The sequence below is a fragment of the Mustela lutreola genome, chromosome 12 (assembly GCF_030435805.1).
Source record: "Mustela lutreola isolate mMusLut2 chromosome 12, mMusLut2.pri, whole genome shotgun sequence".
NCBI classification, from domain to species: Eukaryota; Metazoa; Chordata; class Mammalia; order Carnivora; family Mustelidae; genus Mustela; species Mustela lutreola.
Genome location: NC_081301.1, coordinates 55,450,695 through 55,466,711, shown reverse-complemented (window position 1 = coordinate 55,466,711; position 16,017 = coordinate 55,450,695).

The following is a 16,017-nucleotide window of genomic DNA, read 5'->3' as shown; positions in this document are numbered from 1 at the left end:
ATAAAATTGACAAAATTGAACTAGTTAACTATAACAGGAATAAGCCAACACTGAAAGCAGAATTCCAAGGTAAAAGAAATTTAAGAGAAGTGATTTGTCTATCAACCACACATATAAAGAATTCAGGTTTGGATGCTGAGGCTGCTAAAAGCAACAACAACAACACAATCTTAGGATTTATTTTAATTAAAGAATAGAATTCAAAAATGGTGACTGAAGTCCCACATTATTCCATGGTGGGGTGAACATGCTTAAAGACCTGGACATAACTCTAGGTACCACAATTTAAATGGTCCATTGACCTGAGGGAGAATGTTGGCTAGATATCAACAGAGTAGGCATAGTCCTGGAAATGGTATAGTTAAAAAAAAAAAAAACTATATATGTATGTATATAAGTATGTGTGTTTGTGTGTGTGTATGTATATGTGTGTGTGTGTGTGTGTGTGTATAATCATGGAATAATTGTGGAGAAGAGAGAATGCTGGGGTAGGTGGGGGCAGATGACAGCTATAAAGACATCCCAGCTCAAACTGGTCTAATCCTTTGTGACTGTGTACATGACACCATGGAGCAGAAATTACTAAGAGACTTAATCTGTTTCTGCGGCTGAACTTTAAATGCTATACCTACAATAAGGGGGAAAAAATTCCTGCTTCATTGCCTGTATCTGATTAGCTCAAGCCTTGGCTCGCTAACTATTTAAGAAACCAACTTTTTAGGAATGCCTCCAGGAGGGGTGCCTGGGAGCTCAGTTGTTTTAAGTGTCTGCCTTCAATTCAGGTCATAATCCTAGGATCCTGGAATCTGTCTTTGCCACCTGTCTCACCAGGGTTGGACTGCCTGCCAAATGAGGAATCTGTTTCTCCTACCCCCTGCTCTTGTGCTCGCTCTCACTCTCTCTTCCACTCTCAAATAAATAAACAAAATCTTAAAAAAAAAAAAAAAAGGAATGCTTCCAGGATATTGTTGAAAACATTGTAAGATACAATGTCTTTGCCCAGTATGAAACCCCATCAGAGAAATATCTTCATTATTTTTAACAGAAAAATTTTCATCCTTTATCAGGAAAACATTTCCTTATTGGACAATGTCTGTAACTTATCATATCCCCCTTTCCCTTCTATTGCTTACAAACGCAGAATTCACACACTCACTCACTCATTTATTCTATGTGGATTATTATAAATGCCCAGTACAGTTCAGAAATTGCTGGGTTCTAGGTACTGGGAATGCAGCAGTGAAAATGACGGGCAAAGAGCATTGTCTTGCAACATCCATTCTTGTGAACCTGGGAAGTAGAAAGATGAAACAAACAAATGAAGGAATACCTGAGAGAAATAATTTCAGTAAAGAGGATGTTAGGAAGAAAATGAAATACATTCACATGATTGAGAGAATCTGGCATTTTAGATTAGAATTGAGTCCTAATTCAGGGCAACTGTCAAAACTCTGGACCAGAGCGTCTAAACAAAGCAAACTTCAAGTAAAAAAGCCCCAAGAAAGTCAACAACTAAACCATTGATGGAAAATGAGAGGAGAAGGAAGAGGCCACAGATGTGGCTAGACTTAGCGTGCAATCAGGTGGGACAGAGAAACGGGCAAGACGAGGAGCTTGAGTGGGATGGGCTCTGGGGACTATTTGCCCATCGGTGGAGAAGTGTTTCAGTGCTTTAGTAGCTAACAGCAGCTCTGCTGGTATGTAGCAGCTGTTATGTAGGTAACCACATAAATCCCACTCTGTGAGCTAGGGAAGTTGGGTCAAGTAAATTCAAGTGTTTCTTCTTTCTATATTAAAAGCAGAAAAATGAAATTAATTACCTATGTTACAGATGGTATATGAAAGATATAATTTGAAATTCAGTGTAAGCAGCATTTTAAGAGTTTCATATTAAATGCCACCTCCTCAAAAAAAAAACCTTCCTGATCTCCTCGTTAAAAATGAAATAGGTTTCCGAACTCTCCACTGTGAGCTACTTTTCCATCCCTGTATCTGTTCCTTCATACTGCCTTTCACAATTTACATTTCTAATTCTTGCATCTGTTTGTTGAATTGCAGGGTTTGGGACTCATTTTTTAATTGTTCTCTCTCTCTCTAGAATGTGTGTGCGTGTGCACATGTGCTTATGTATTTGCACTCGTTCTTTTACTAGAATACAAACTTCTTGAGAACAGGGCCACTTTTGCAATGTATAGTCAGAATTCCCTTTGTATTCACAGTGCCTGGCACGTAGGTGATCAATAATTTGTTGAAGAAAATAATGATCCTAGATCATTAACCAAAAGTAATCACTCCATTCTCTGTATTTCCATTTCTTTGGTCATTTATCTCCATTTTAGCAATTAATAATTTGTGCCATTTTATAATGATTTGAGCTCCTTGGGAATAGGAGGCACACCTCATTCCTTTGTGCGCCATTCCATTACCCAGTGCCAAACCCATAGACAGAGTTACTAAATATTAGCCGAAATGAGAAAGGAAGACAGAGAAAGCTGCTTCTGTTACTTTCCTTCAACAAAGACATGATTATTTGGCCAGACATTGAGATACTTAGCTACTCAGAGACTGGATCTCAGTCTCAAAACATTGGGTGTTTTCCAGGATCATATGAGTTACAATGAAAAAAGAAGAAAGGTATGTAAACTATTTCTGCCTGAAAGCACAGTCTCACTGTAAAGTCATATGAAAAATCCAGCAACAAGTACTGACAAGTCAGAAACATTGCTATCTGAATTTCTCTAATTACATATTCCAAATACTTTGTATTAGGAAACAAAGAATACGATTACCTAAAACTGGTTTTTCTTCCAACTTCTAGAAAGCTGGGGAAATGATTAGGCTATGGAACTTACAAATAGCTCAAATCTTGCTCCACCTCAGAGAACCAAAGATTTGGGACCCATAGAAGGATTATGTTAAATTTTTAACAAGTTGATCCAAGGCAGCATCCACAGCCCATGAAAGTGGTGAATTGGTGAAAGTCCTCCATTGAGGTGAATGCTGGCAGGGAAAAGGGCCCTGTGGTCAGTCTAGTTCTACTATCACAAGGCAGCTTAGGCCAAGGGGTGGCAGCTGGGTCTTTGCATTTCAGTTGAGGGGCAAGGAGTTTATCAGTTTTATTCAAATCAAATCATCCACATTTTTTGTTTGAGAATAGTCTGGAAGAATAATAACCAATATTTTTTTTGCATTTTAATGTGAAAAAAAATTACACTGCTCTTCATGATATAGTGTTTACTGTGACTATGGAATCGTAGACATAGTGTGTGCCTTGAAGACTCTATGTTAGGGATGCCAGATTCAAAAAATAAGGTTATAGGATTTCTGGGTAAATAGGGAATTTGTTTGGGATTTTATAAATAATATTTATATTATATTTTACATATTATGTGTCAATAAGCAGCATTTTTTTTTGGTTAAGTATGCCCCATGCAACATATTTACAATGAAAAAATCATTGTTTATTTGAAATTCAAATTTATTTGGGAGTCCTGTGTTGTATCTGGCAACTCTTCCCTAAGTTCAAATTCCAATTTTTTTTCTGGACCAACTTTTGATAGTTATTTATAACCTCTCTGAGACTTACTTATCTAGGAAATTTGAATGAACAAATCTTTCTTCCATGGCTTTTAAGACAATTTTTTTTTTAAAGATTGTATTTATTTATTTATTTGTCAGATAGAAAGAGTACAGAAGCAGGCAAAGCAGCAGGCAGAGGGAGAGGGAGAAGCAGACTTCCTGCTGAGCAGGGAGCCCGATGTGGGGCACGATTCCAGGACACTGGGCTCATGCCCCGAGCCCGAGGCAGACACTTAGCCACTCAGCCATCCAGCTTTTGAGATAATTTAACAAGACTTTGTTGTGTTGTTAGCATGGATGCCAGATCAGAAGTAAACTCAAACATATCTCTTAACGTAAAGGTGTATTATTAGTCAAGGTAAGGTTAACCAGATACTGTGCAAAAAAAGTCCAGCTCGGTCTCCTAACATGAAAAAAGCTTGTTTCTCACGCTTGCAGTACTACTTTGAATTCCAAGTATGCCCTGTAATTTAGACTGCCTGGATGTTGTAGTCCTGCCATTCAGTTCAGTATGGAGCCTCCTTCAGATCTGTCAGGCACAAGCGAGAACGCTGTAAGAATCGTGCCAGTAATTAAATCCTTCAGCTTGGAAGTGATAGACTTCACTGTCATACGTGATCCATAGGCAAAACTCATCACATGGGACTACTTATCTACAAGGGGGCTACTTACTATACACCCCATGCCTGGGGGTGAATGGTAACAAGAGTGGGAGAGTGCTAGATGCTTTCACCACAATGTGTATCATGGTACTGTTAGGTAGGCGCTAGACAACAGTAGTGTAAGGAACACCCTGAGGCAGAGTCCCATGTCCTTGAACTCAAATGATAGAGACCTGAGCTGGAGGCAAGGACAACGATATATAAACTAAATATTCAAAGCCTGGGACTCAACATCCTGACCTTGTGGCTTCCAAGATCTTAGGCCGGCCCGGACAGACCAAGAGCCACAAGTACAGAACCTGCTCCTTTTCCACCTCTGCTGCAGGGTAACCCCTGCCACAGGGTAACCCCTAGACTCTTTTTTTTTTTTTTTTTAAGATTTTATTTATTTATTTGACAGACAGAGATCACAAGTAGACAAAGAGGCAGGCAGAGAGAGAGGAAGGAAAGCAGGCTCCCTGCTGAGAAGAAAGCCCAATGTGGGACTCGATCCCAGGGTCCTGGGATCATGACCTGAGCCGAAAGCAGAGGCTTTAACCCACTGAGCCACCCAGGCGCCCCAACCAACATTAGTTTTTGATGTAGTGTTTAATGACTCATTAGTTGCATATAACACCCAGTGCTCATCACAACGGTGCCCTCCTTAATACCTGTCACCTGGCTATCGCATCCCTCCATCCCCCTCCTTTTAGTAACCCTCAGTGTGTTTCCCTGAGTCCAGAATGTGTCCCGCTCTCTGATTTCTTCCTATTCAGGTTTTCCTCCCTTCCCCTGTGGTCCTCCATACTATTCCATATATTTCACATAAGAATGAAACCATATGATAATTGTCTTCATTCTTCATTCCTAAAATAATTATGCCTTCTGAATTTGTACCTTACTTTGTATGGTATTTAATTTTTATTCAAGTTTTTAAAAAAAAATTTTAGTAAAATTCAAACACTGGCTGTGACATCCAGAGTGAAGCAAATTTTAGGAATTATACAGAAGCAGATTTCAGGTTAACAAAGCCCAACAAAGAAGAAAATCTTTAATAATGAGCCATGAGCCGCATGTCACTTTAGGCATTCAATAATAATGTCAAATAAACAAATAAAAATCTTAAAAAAAAAAACTAATGTTGACTAATTGAACATAAAAAAACATTTAAAAGAATGAAGAATAAACAAATACTTGAAAAAATAATAGACCACTTTAAAGGCTAAGAATGCTTAACAAAAATCACAATATAGGGGCGCCTGGGTGGCTCAGTGGGTTACGCCGCTGCCTTTGGCTCAGGTCATGATCTCAAGGTCCTGGGATCGAGTCCCGCATCGGGCTTTCTGCTCAGCAGGGAGCCTGCTTCCTCCTCTCTCTCTCTCTGCCTGCCTCTCTGCCTACTTGTGGTCTCTCTCTGTCAAATAAATAAATAAAATCTTAAAAAAAAATCACAATATAAATCAGTTTTTTTTTAATTTCTTACAAGCGAATCTTCTGAAGGTGGGGATAGAGGTGCAGTGGTGGGGGGTACTTAACGCTTTTCCTTTTGCTCTTTGTTCAGGTTGCTATGTGTTTTCCACTTTTATTTTGAAAGAATAGTTTTAATGTGGAAAATTTCTAGCTGAATAAAACAATTTATTTGCTTTGGCCAATTTTAGGCTAAATTTCTTAATCTAATAGCCAAGAAAAGGATGTAGTTTACCACATTATGTTTTAAAAATAAATAATAATAATAACAAACTGCAGTGACAGCAGTGCCTAATATTTTAAGAACCTTTTTCTAACTCAGGGATCAAAATAATAATCAGAATATTTAATATATACTTAAATGAATAGAAAACACGAGTTATTTTGTAACTGGACTACTATGCTTCATCTATTCAAAGGAAAGCTTCTGTTTGCTTCCATTTGATCTTTCCTACTGATTAGTATCTGGGCTTAATTTTCCTTCTCATCAAGTTCCTATTTTGTTCGTTTAAACCTCTCATGCATGCTGGGGGAAAATCACTGAGCACTTCAGAAATACAGAGCTCTATTTTTACTGACCTACTTGTAGCTTTGCATAGGATAACAATCCGGTGGTAAAGCTCATTTCCAAATATAGGAAAACATTTAATAATGACCACTGATAGAAAGGAGACTCAAATAGCCCCAAAACATTGCACCACAGTTAGACAAGGAGTTTGATATTAAAAGGTTGTAAGACTATAACCTTTTATAGTCTCAAGAGCTCATAAATGAAAAACATGTCTTCTATCAACCAATTTATCAGTTCCTTTGACCGTTTTTTAAAATTCCGTCTGTGCTCCATTGATCCCCAAAGCCTGCCACAACTGTCCTGTTTATTTCAAACTATAGAATAACACAACTACAATCAGCTGTAATGTTATGGAAATGTCACTGAAAATGAGACTAAGAAAACACATTCAATTCCAGATTGCTTATTTACTGGCGTACAAACTTCAGCAAATCATTTCAGTCTTATGAACCTCTACGGGTAAGGATATGTATCTTATAGAGTTGGTGTGAGGATTATATGTAAAATGGGTTACAAATGTGCCCCCAATATTGTAAGTACTCTTGGAGTGTGAGTGCCTTTCCCTTACTGATGTCCACAGAAATGAAAGGGTGGATAATGAATGGTTAAGTGAGGAATGGGTTTACCATGAACAGCCCAGACAAAGAGTTACATTATGGAACAACAAAAAGACAAATATAAAAACTGAAAAATGGCAATTAATGAGTCCTTGAAAGATATAGAATATGAATTAAGCAGTGCTAATAGGTTATTTCCTAATAAAAAACAAAAGACCCATCCCTATAAAGTCTGTATAAGCACTTTTCTTAGAACCCTACCCAGGAATGTTTACAATGTTCTTAAAAGGTAAGAAGTCACTGTTGACATTAACAAAACCTTTTTGTAAATCTCAGAAATTTCTAGATACTGGAAGCAATATGTGGAATAAACAGGCATGCCATTCACAATGGGTAGTATACTACAATCTGCCTCACTTTCTCAGTGTGACCCATAAGAAAATCAACATATTTTTTTCTTCTACTTTCATCTATGGTGTGCATTTCTGCCTGAAGACTACTGTTCCCGACGCCCGTCCACCCTCACAGCAAACATTCCAGGAGAATAATCAAGTGCAGAAAATTCTTTTACATTAGAGATAGGAATTGTAACTCTGCTGTGACCCTAATTTATAAGGACAGGGTGGTTGAGCGCTTCCAAATATAAGTTTTAACCGACAAAGTTCACTCAGTTTTAGACAGAACTCATTTTTAACCATCTGCTTAATTTAAATTTAAGGGGTGTTTCTCAACGATACAGAGTCCATGGGGTGGCAACAATCGAGTGTGCTTTCTCCAGGGTACAGCAAGATCCATGGGACAGCCTCCTGACTCAGTCCTGGTCTTCCAATGTCACCTTAAAGAACTCTGCACACCCTTCCTCTGCCCCCTTTACCTGGCTCCCAGGACTTCAGACTTCAGACCTGACCCTCCCGTTGTGGTATAACTTCTGAGGCCCAGTCTCTCTCCCATGGATTATCAGAGGGAGTGTGGAGGGAAAAGAGAGTGAATTTTGGTTCTGGGGAAAAAGTAAAAAAGGTACGGGAATCCTCCACCATTGTCTCACATCTCAAAGGTTATCTAAAAATTAAGGGGGTATCTTTAATGTGAGTATTCACCAAATGTTAGCTGTCTCTTCAAACTTTTTTTAAAAGCTTCTTATAGTAAAAAAAAAAAAAACAACAAAACAAAACAAAAGAAAAACAAATCTGTCTTCTTATCTAAATATGATTTAATTTACCAAAATTCCCTCAGACAAGTTTCAGTGTAAGGAATGTATGTGTCTATGTGTCTATGTGTCTGTGTGTGTGTGTGTGTGTGTGTAAAGGGAAAAAGGGAGGCATGATAATCCTTCAAAACATATCAAAACTACTTATAAAAGGGGCACCTGAGTGGCTCAGTGGGTCAAGGCCTCTCCCTTTGGCTCAGGTCATGATCCCAGGTCTTGGGATCAAGCCCTGTGTTGGGCTCTCTGCTCAGCGGGGAGCCTGCTTTCTCCTCCTCTCTCTCTGCCTCTCTGCCTACTTGTGATCTCTGTCTGTCAAATAAATAAATAAAAATCTTTAAAAAAAACTACTTATAAAAAACAATATCAGTAATCACATATGCAACACAAATCCCTTGATGTTGACAATGCTTTTAATTTATATCTCTGAATTCCCTAATTTTAAGTTTTTAATGTTCCATTTTCCCATTCTATAAATAGGAAAATTATAATATTAATTCAATTTAAAAAAATATTTGAAATGAAAATAAGCTAATTTGATCTTCCTCAATTCATGACTGCATATGGATTTCGTCCTATTTTCTTAGTAAATTTGACACTAATTATGGTAAAACCTTTCCACTGCCTTACTTCTGCATCTGCATATTTCAAAGTTTAAGTTTAACTTCTAAGGGAATGATTTTTAAAAAATCTTTAACCTTTTACAGGATTTCAAAGAATTTTTTCCCCCATGAAGGAGAGCTGTCTTTTGGCTGACAGGCAGTAAACAACCTGTCCCTAAAGGCAGTGAACTTCTCCTTCCAAAGTCCTCACATTACCTGCTCTGGTATATACCATTTCCATTTTATAAGTAATTTCTTCCAAATTTCTTACTCTCTGAGTATTTCGCTAATACTTCCCAAAGCTAATCGTTTTTTCTGGCCTCAGAATCATCTCATGTCCTTTAGCAGAAGAGGCAGTTTCTATAAAAGATCTGTTAAGAAAAAAAAAAAAAATTACCAATGTCCTTCAAGAAGGTAATAAGAAGGGGAGTTGAATCCAAGACTCAGGACACTTCCTTTGGTTAGCAGTATTTAATTTCTGGTAGGACTCATTTTATTGCATTAGTGAAGATACTTCTAAAAATCAGTGCAGCAGTCTAGTCAATGTTTCAAAGAAAACAGACCTTTTGTACTTCTTTTAATGCTTGTCATTGCATTATCTGTGAATGGGGACCAGATGTGTTGTGAAACAGGAAAGTGATTTTGCCACCCCTAGGCTTCCCGTTTGGTAGAGGATTACTAAGAGAATGATAATTGATTTCTCAGTTGAAAATGTCCCTGGCTTCTCTAGCCCATAGAATTGCCCCCTGCTGTACAGACTAGGCCAGGGTTTGAATGTCACATTTTTTTCTCCACATCTATTTATCTCCTGGGTCACTGAGTTCCTCACCTCCTCCTGGGCTTCTTTCTCAGTGGAACAATTATCACAGAAGCAGTTAGGTAGTGTGCTGCCAAAAGTTTAATGATATTACAAGCATGTGATATCCATTCTATCCAAGCAACAGCAGTATAAGCACAGAATGTTATCTTGGCGCCAGAGCACTTCATTCAATCCCCACTCAATCCCCAATCCTCAATACGATTTTCTTCAAGACTCTGCCCTGAAAAATAACACTGATCATGCATCAAGTCATAATGATCTTACTGTTGGTCAAATTTCCATGTCTTATATAGTAAGTCTCAGTTATTTCAACATACTTTGGGCATCATCATTCTCTCAGCTAGATGTACCCTCATTGAGAAAGAGGGGTAGTTCCTACTTTTCTTTTATGTTTGAGACATTGGCCAGGATATGAAGAGTTTTACCCATGAGCTATATCCATCTATTTAGAAATCCTGTCAGAGGACTTCTAATGAGTGGTGTGAACATAGGTCAGGTCCAAGAAAACTGAATCAAGTGAAATAATGAATCATTAATGAAATCTACATCTCAAAAATATGAATCTTCCATCTGCAACATTAATAAATTTATATTTATAATTTTTATGCTGGCTTTTTTGGGTCCTTAAAAGTACTTAATGGTTGGTCAGTGGAATAGAGACTACTGGGTATGTGTATTTCCTCTTTCTCCTTAGCATATAGCTCATCTACATTCTCCAACCTCCCTTGTAGTTGTGTGGACCACTGACTAATGATGAATAATTTCTAGCCAATGGAATTTTGTAGGAAGTGATGAAAGCTCCTTTCAGTTCTAGCTAGTAAAAAAAAAAAAAAAAATTCCTATGTGATACTCCATATTCCTTTCATATTTACTATATTGATGCAAACCATGGTGATCTTTGAAGCCATTATGTTGAAGTTGAAAGACTCACAAATGGAAGGAATATAAGTTCTCTCACTTCAAGAAGAACCACTGTGGTAAGGAGCATCTATTTCACACATCGCATGAAGAGGAAATTGATAAGCTATTGGGTGAGATTTGTAACTAGAGTTAGAAAAATATATTGCACAAGTTATCATGTTTAAAGAAGAGAAAGAAGAAATGTCAACAACCAGCTTCTGGCCTCATCCCCAACCACGAAGCCAGACTGGTGTGCCACAGATGTTATAGGACTCTGTCATGTAAGGTGTATCTCAGAAAAAGCCCCAATGTCCATTTTACATGTGCATCAAATTAAACACAGAGACTAATTTCCAGAGCAGTCACTTCCACAAATTATATATATATATATGTATATATATACATACAAACACACAAACACACACATACATTTTATTACATACTATATTTGCTTACAATTTATTTACTACACATGATATATAGCTATTATATGATAGACATCTATACGTGTAACTTATAAATAGAACTTATATATAAATTAAAATTATAACATATATGTTACATTTTTGAAGTAATGAGCAAGAAAAATATTGTTTACTATTCATTATTCATACATTGACATCTTTTTCACTATGTGCCTTCTTAAATCTCTTTTTACTACTAAAATTTATCACTATCCCTTTATATTATGAATATTGTAATAGAAGTTAAAGCAGAAACAGTGTCAACATTATTGATACAGATTATGCAAACTTGATATTTTGCTCTTCCCTACATCATTTCAAAATATGGATGGCTCAGTGGATTAAAGCCTCTGCCTTTGGCTCAGGTCATGATCCCAGGGTCCTGGGATCAAGCCCCGCATCGGGTTCTCTTCTCGGCAGGGAGCCTTCTTCCCCGCCCACCTCTGCCTGCCTCTCTGCCTACTTGTGATCTCTGTCTGTTAAATAAAATCTTTGGAAAAGAAAAAATAAATATATGGTTAAAAAGTAAAGAGCCAATATGTGCACTCTTTCTCACTTATTCTTGCTCTCTCATTCTGTCTCTCTCTATATATACATGTATATATATACACACACACACACATAAGCACACATAATCTCTGTATGCACTTTTAACTATTTTATAAGCATTTGGGGTATAACAGCCATATTACCTATCATTTTCAAAGCATCAGCCCTGGTTCAGCCTCTTGCACACGGTAGATGCTAAATAAGAGGAATATGTCTATGATGATGACTACAGAGATAGGTTTAGAAATGTCAAGATAAGAGAAACTTCATATTTTACTAATATTATAGGGCAAACATAATCTTTGGAAATAAACACAATAATTTTAACTAAAAAACAAATGCACTACTTAATTCAAGTCCAACATACGTATTTCTCATTGTTTTGACTTTGATGCCTAACACACATGTATTAAGAAATCTTTCCATAGGGAAAGCTTACAATTTCATTGGCTGAAACAAGAAGAATATAAGCCATCAGCAAAAGAAATACTTTACATGTTTTAAAACATGTAGTGAAATTCTCTCATGTTTTTACACGTTTTAAAACATGATTCTTTCTCAAACTCAAATTTCTTCATGTTTTCACATGTTTTAAAACATGTAGTGAAATTCTTTCACTAGAAATTCTTTCTAGTGAAGCCAAATTATTGTTAACTGTCTTATGCCAGTATTTGCAATATTGTGTAAAGATCTGAAAATGCAAATAAGAAACTAATGGCAGGTTTTACCAAAGACCACTTTAGCTGAGACCTCAATTTTTAATATTCTACCCTAAAATAGAAATGTTATGTTTGACAGAAACTCTGTTTAGTGACACAAAAACACAGGCCTAACATTCTTCCCCTTTGCTTTCACTGAATTTAAGCTTCTCCATGAGGTGAAAGCACATGACTGACCTAACAGATGACTTGGAGTTAGTTGCCTTAATGCCTTTGGAATTCTAGCCATTAATCTAAGCTTAGTACAAGTAAGCACACAATTTAATAACATATAATCCAATTGGACAATGAATATACTCAGTATCATTTGCCACAGATGACCATGAAAGATATTAATATTCATTAACAATTTTATGAGAAAATTAAGATGCTCCTAAAACTTTTTTCTCCTCAATTTAACCTCAATTCCTGGTCATTATCATTTAGATTTCTGATAACTTCTTTTATAAATGACATTCATAAGACTTGAAAGGAAAAAACAGGAAGTTAAGAACTAATCCTTTTTCCTGAGATGCGATTTTCACATCCGCTGTGATGGTATGGCATACACACCAACGGTGACCCCTGGCAAGTTTTCTTATGCTGCTAACATGTGCATTTCTGATCAGCCCAGTTCTTTAAAAATTACTGTATAAAATGTAATTTCCATTAAAGAAGTCTTAGCAATAATTTCTGTAGTGGGTCAAGGAGTATCCCCCATGTATTTTAACATTCATTTCTGACCTATGCTTTGCTGGATGATGGCATTTTAACCACTCCACGATGTTGAGAATGACATCCGTGTATGAGGTAAAATGTACTTCTCGTCATCTACTTGCAGGTTTTCACAATTAATGACACTGCCATTTCAGCTTTTCCTTTCTTCAGTGCCTGGAATTCTTTTTTTTTTTTTTTTTTTTTTTTTAGATTTTATTTATTTATTTGACAGACAGAGATCACAAGTAGGCAGAGAGGCAGGCAGAGAGAGAGAGGAGGAAGTAGGCTCTCTGCCGAGCCAAGAGCCCAATGCGAGACCCGATCCCCGGACCCTGAGATCATGACCTGAGCCAAAGGCAGAGGCTTTAACCTAACACTGAGCCACCCAGGTGCCCCAGTGCCTGGAATTCTTATTCCACAGCACTACTTGTAACATTGATTGAATATTTAGTAATAATGAAGACACTGTAAAGTGCATTCCAGTCTACTAAGATAATCATGAATAAGATATTAATTTCAGCATTTTCAACTATTTTACGATTTCTACCATTGTTCATTTACTAGTTAAACTAGAATTGATCAATCGCATGCATTCTGCTGGTTATTTTTATCTGAGTTTATTTACCTCAACAGTACATTTTATTACATATAACTTACAGATGAGGGATGGAGACTCAGGAGAAAGTGGCACTTTTTTATGAGTGTATTTTTACTGGTATATTTTATGACTCAAAGTGCAGTGCTTTTTCCATTCTCCAGCCTTCTTTTTTTTTTTTTTTTTTTAAGATTTTATTCATTTATTTGACAGAGAGAGATCACAAGTAGGCAGAGAAGCAGGCAGAGAGAGAGGAGGAGCAGGCTCCCTGCTGAGCAGAGAGCCCGATGTGGGACTCGATCCCAGGACCCTGAGATCATGACCTGAGCCGAAGGCAGCGGCTTAACCCACTGAGCCACCCAGGCACCCTCCAGCCTTCTTTTTTTAGAATGTCAGCAGTACTTGCAAAGCACAAACATTTAGTTTTTGAACCAAACTAAGTTGTCTTCAGAACCTAAAAATGCCACTTACACACTAAATGATTTTTAAAGAACTTTTAATCTCCAGAAGTCTCTCTGTCTTCATCTGCAAAACAGGAATAAAAGTAATAGTTTAATATTTTTTTAAAGATTTTATTTATTTATTTGACAGAGAGAGAGAGAGAGAGAGAGATCACAAGTAGGCAGAGAGGCAGGCAGGGGGAGGGGGGAAGCAGGCTCCCTGCTGAGCAGAGAGCCCGATGCAGGGCTCGATCCCAGAAACCTGAGATCATGACCTGAGCCAAAGGCAGAGGCCCAACCCACTGAGCCACACAGGCGCCCCTAGTTTAATATTTTTAAAGAATGATTTGTCTGTATAAAATTTAATCTACAACATATAATGTATGTAATGTATAACATATAATAGTGTATGTAACACATTTAGGAAGTAATAGATGTATATTAATAGTAAGAGATAAAGGGGAGCCTGGTGGCCCAGTCAGGTAAATGTCTGCCTTCAGCTCAGGTCATGATCCCAGGGTCCCGGGATAAAGCCCGAGTTGCCTGGATCCCTCAGCAGGGAGCCTGCTTCTCCCTTTCCTCCCCACTTGTGTTCTCTCTCTCTCAAATAAATAAAATCTTTTAAAATAGTAAGTAATAAATACCTACTTATTTCCTGGAAGAAATAAGAAAATATTACTGGAGATAAGTTATATCTATTCCTTTAAATGGGAATACGGATTAATCACTAGGCTGGGAGTAAAATAAATCAGATGTCTAGCCCTTCTTCGCTTAAAAAAAAAAAAACAAACTATATGGTACATGGTTCTCTAAAGATCTCTCAGGTCAATATTGAAAAAGAAAGACAAAAAATGTCTCTCTGATGAGTGAGAGAAACAATGAAAATATACTATGTAATAAAAATTACAGGAAGTGTTTGGTACTACGAAGACTAAGTCCTTAAAAGGAAGTGATGAACCATGAGGTTAGGAACTAGCATGCGGGATTGTCAGGCAAGGCCTCTCTGAAGAAGTAACATTGGAACAGAGACCTGAATGAAGTGACACAGAAAGTCATACATACACCTGGGGCCATGGCAGAGCAGGCAATAAGATTGCAATTGAACAAAGACGTTAACAGGGAGGACGGAAGGAGGTTGTCAGAGATAGGAGGGGCCAGATCACATAGACTTCTGTAAGCATTTGGGTTTCATTCTATGTGTGTTTAGAAGCCACTGACGGGTTTTATTGAGAGCAGTGGTCATCAGGTATTAGCAATAAAAGATCTCTCAGGCTGCTAAGTGTAGAATAACATCTTATATGGAGAATACACTCCTGTGTGGTTAACCATGGAAGGTAAGGAGATAAATTATTTGTCACAGGGCAGGAAAGAGCTAATGATGGCTTCAAGTTAGACTCTGTTAGTTCAACTAATGAATAGTTTGCATTAAACAGAGAAGAAAAACAAAACAAAACAAAACAAAATGACTTCTGTGTGTAGGGTTTTTTTTTTCCCCCAAAGCAATAGGATAAACAATGATTCCACTTACTGAGATGGGAAAGTAGAGGAACACATTTTATAAGTGTCTGATGAATCTCCTGGGCACCCAAGTGGATTTAGCAAGTAGGCAGTTAGATATGTATGTCAGGACCTCTGGGGAGCAAGTGTTATTAGAGCTCCTAACTTGGGATTCAGCAGTCCATAGATGAATTCCATGTGACTGGATGAGATGGTCTCCCTTAGTAATGATCTCCAGAATGGGAGTCTCACAATCACCTAAAGGGGTCCAGAAAGAAAAGACCACGACATCATTTTATATTTATTCTTACATTTAATTTTAATTAATATTATGTGATTTGATACTGATGCCCTCGCATTGTGCTTATCGTGTACCACACTGCACACAGGGTACCCTGAGGTCACTGCAGGAATTACATAACAAGGAGGTATAATGGGCAAAGCTTCATTTTTTTTTTTCTTTCAACATAATGTGACACACTGTGGTATACTTATCTCTGCCCACATGAATATATATGTGAATATATATGAATAGATTACCTAGTTTTTAAAATAGCTTTTTAAAATAAACATTGTATTTTTATAATAATTTTAGATATACAGAAAAGTTACACAGATAATACAGAGTTTCCAAATATTCATCACTCTGTTCTCCTAAAGGCACCATACATGACCTCAGTTCCTTTGTCAAAATTAAGAAACCAAGGGTACATGAC